This window comes from Epinephelus moara, chromosome 19 (assembly GCF_006386435.1).
Source record: "Epinephelus moara isolate mb chromosome 19, YSFRI_EMoa_1.0, whole genome shotgun sequence".
Classification (NCBI taxonomy): domain Eukaryota; kingdom Metazoa; phylum Chordata; class Actinopteri; order Perciformes; family Serranidae; genus Epinephelus; species Epinephelus moara.
This window is the reverse complement of record NC_065524.1, coordinates 1,998,822-2,002,602: the sequence shown is the minus strand read 5'-3', so window position 1 is coordinate 2,002,602 and position 3,781 is coordinate 1,998,822. Positions and strand designations below refer to the sequence as shown.

Sequence of the window (3,781 nt, the reverse complement as noted above, 5' to 3'; positions counted from 1 at the left end):
CATTTTCCCCACTTTCTTTCAAATCCTGTCCTATCCAGTCTCAAATTTAAAGTTAGTTTTTCCATTTGAAAGATTTCAGAAACTATTTTAAATCAATTATCTATAGAGGGGGGGGGGGGGGGGGGGGTCAGCTTGCAGTCATTTACGTGTAATAGCCTTTTCCCAGCTGCTGTGAATATTTTCAATAAATATCTGTCACTTCCTTTCACTTTGTCTGGGAAATCCCCCAGGTATAGCACAAGACAGGTATTTGGTATTTTCAGTTTCAAGATCTGTTGTATTTTTTCCCATACATCATTCCAAAACTGCTGGATTCCAGGACAGCTCCAGAAAATGTGATAATGATGTGCTTCATTTTCATCACAGTTCCCCCAGCAGGTCTGTGATATTCCTAGCTGCACTGTTTTAACCTTTGGTGGTATGAAAAACCGTGTCATGTTTTTCCAGCTGAATTCACGCCAGGTATTGGAGCTTGTAGTAGTGTGTTGTATTTTACATATATTTGTCCATTGTTCAGCTGAGATTTTAACTTTTGTTTCTTTTTCCCATCTCTCTCTGATATAGTCTGTTGCATGTTTTCTGGAACTATTAATACTTTGATATAGTTTAGACACAGTTTTCTTCGTCCTGCTACTATATGCCTGTACAAAAAGCTGCACAAGTTGGCTTGTATTTGTGTCTGGTTCATGGTCTTGGACCTCTGCGTGGAAATACTCTCATACTTGGAAGTATCTAAACATGTCGGGCATCTCGAGGTCATATCTACAAGTTGTTAGCTTTCATTATTTTACAATAAGCAGTTATACCTCAGTCAGTCCAAAATGTAAACCTTTGGGCCATGGACGCTGGTGCAAATGCTGTGTCGTAAGCTATCCATTTTAGTTTTCTAGATTGTTTCTCTAATTTTAGCTGTTTAATAATAGTAAGCCAATTCTGAACGGTGAACACTATAATTGGGTCTAATTGACTGATTTTAGACTTGGCAGATTTTACATCCCCCAGTATAGTTTGCATGGGTGTATCTTGGTTATTAATCTCCATTTCTTTCCATTTGGCCTCTATTTTGTCATCACACCAGGAAACAAGTGGTTTAAGCTGTGCAGCGTAATAGTAGTCTGAGATTCGGTACAGACATACCGCCTTTGTCTTTACTTAGTAAGACAGTTGAATATTAAATTCTTGGTTTTCTGCCATGCCAGATGAACCATGATATTTGCTTGTCCCATTCGTTGAATTGTTTAGGAGGAATTTTTATTAGTAAAGACATGAAGAGACATAACAACCTTGGTAGAACATTTAACTTAATAGTTTCAATCCTGTTACACGTGTCCAAAGGGAGGAGAGACCAACATCCTAAGCTGTCTTTTATTTTAGTGTTGATAGGATTGTAATTTCTTTCATACATATCTCTGAATTTCTGTGTCAACCAAATTCCCAAATACTTTATAGCTTTAAGATTCCAATTAAGAGAGAAGCTTTGCGTGATCTTAGTGGATGGGATAAAATTAAAAGATAAAACCTGGGTCTTCTGAATATTTAAAGGAGCTATATGCAAGAAATCTAAAGCAAATAGTCGTAAAATCATCCTAATATGTCACAGAGACTAGGGAATAATGTTCATATAACATACTGATCTCACCGACAACAATAGTACAGCCAGAATATTCGCATTTAAAAAAAATTTTTACGGTCCGCAAATNGGGGGGGGGGGGGGCGGACACGACTGCGGCAGTATTTTGAATTTGAGCGCAGTAACCGTTTTGGTTCTTACATACAGCGCCTTTAATTTATATCCAGAATATCGACCGTAGGACTCAAGAAGATCAAGGGTGATAGGCAAGCAGACGTTTGGATTTCTCAGATATATTAATACATCATCTGCATATGTAGTGATTAAAATAGCTTCTTACTGTTAATATAGTTAAAGCTTCATGATCTAAGTCACTACAGACAGGTAAGTGTCCAGAATAACCAGGACAGGAGGCTAACAACTTTTAAAATACAAAAGTTTATTACAGAATAGAATCCAAAAAATAAAAAAGAAAGACAATATGTGGACTGGTAGCTACACAGTAGCAATTGTGCAAAAATGCAATTCATTAGGCAAGGCACGTGTATTCATTAAACTAGGAAAACTCTCAGAGAGGGCATATAGAATCGACTCACACATTTAGGACCAATACACTCAACAAGGAGAATAAAATGCCACTACAAACGGTAAAAACACACACCCAATGTTGTTGTGGAAAGAGCTACACTATGAGCACGCAAACAAAGAGGTCACTAAATGGGTTAGAAGAATTAAAACTAACTGTTGGGAAAGGAAAAAACAGTGACAGACACTGCACCCGCAGACAGTCCTATAAAACACAGGCATGGGTGTTAAGCTGTGTTCAGCATGTTTTAAAACAATATTGTTAATAAAATTATTAATTCAATATGCTGTACCTTGAGGTATTTTTAACTAGCGCCCAGACCAGCAGTTTGTTGTGATGTAAAGTTTTAACTAGCAACCAGACCATGTTGCAGTGTCTGATACTGGAACTGAAAAAAAAAACACAAAATGCATTTGAACAGCTATGTTCAGTATATATTATAAAACAATACTCTTCATAAACTAGAACATTAAATGTGCCATACCTGCAGTTATTTTTAACTAGCACCCAGAGCAGCAGTTACTTTGCTCCTTGATTTCAGGATTTTTTTAACTAGCACCCAGGCCATGTCACAGCACTAAAAAAAAAACACCATAAAATAATATGTAAACACCACATCATTAAATAAATTCACCGTTTGACACATATGAACAAAAGTGCATGACTTACAATCAATCCCAACTCAAGGTTCACACTGCTCAACATGCAGATGGCTAGAGGGTACTACAAAAACAAAAAAAACACATAAGTCAGACTGCAACTACAACTGGCGGAGGATGTATGATGCTGTAAATAATATCTTTTTCAGTAAAATGCGGCCTACCACGACAACTGGTTGGCGTCCCGTCTGCTGCGTCTGACTGCACTTCCGTGTCTGCACACACCGGGAGAGAGAGAGAGAGAGAGAGAGAGAGAGAGAGAGAGAGTGAGAGAGAGAGAGCGCTGCTTCTGCTCTACCTTTATAGGCTGTCCTGGGTCCTAAAACCATCCCGTCACATTTGCCCCCGTTTTGAAAAGTCACCATCCCGGTGACCAATTAAACCCAGGGCCTAAACACTCTTTGGGCTGCTTGATTGTCTGCAGCATAGTCTACTTGTAAATTGCTAATTGGGGTAGCAAGGGTGTGATTTATTGATCTTGGAAGGTGAAAGGGATTAGTGTGCTGCCCGGCTGTGATTCTTTTAGGCCTTCCCTGCGCTATAGTAGGCTCGGCTGCTCCTACAGCTTGTACACTGTTGCTTGGACTGCTTTCTTGGTCGGGATCTACGACTGGCTGTGGGGAACCAGGGCTATTTGAGTCTGTGCTCCCAGTATCACTATTTGGCTCGGGGGCAATGTGGGAGGGGGCCTGAACTCGCCGCCGCTCTGGCTCCATGGTGAGTATGATCCCCTCTGAGTCACTGTCGTCGTCGTCCCCAGCATTGGAGATTAACTGTTGAGGTGGGTCATCTGCTAGGCCAGGGTCAGGTAAAGGTTGGTTTTGTGTCAGAATTTATTAGTAATTTAAATCCCTGACAACCCAGAGTTGAGATCAGGACTCAGAGTCGCAGTCCTATACGCCTCTCTGAGCTTCTAGTTCAGTTACCCAGCCATAGTTTTCATAGTTTTATACAAACGGTGTCTGT

General features: G+C 39.9%; 1 long non-coding RNA gene across 1 annotated transcript; it reads right to left on the bottom strand.

The window, feature by feature from the left end:
* Nucleotides 1-2,104: 2,104 nt before the first annotated feature.
* On the bottom strand, nt 2,105-2,863 carry LOC126406724 (uncharacterized). The gene is made up of 3 exons (XR_007571732.1): nt 2,826-2,863; nt 2,641-2,733; nt 2,105-2,544 (listed from the first exon to the last, which is right to left on the bottom strand). It is a non-coding gene; the product is annotated as an uncharacterized LOC126406724 (long non-coding RNA).
* Nucleotides 2,864-3,781: the final 918 nt, after the last annotated feature.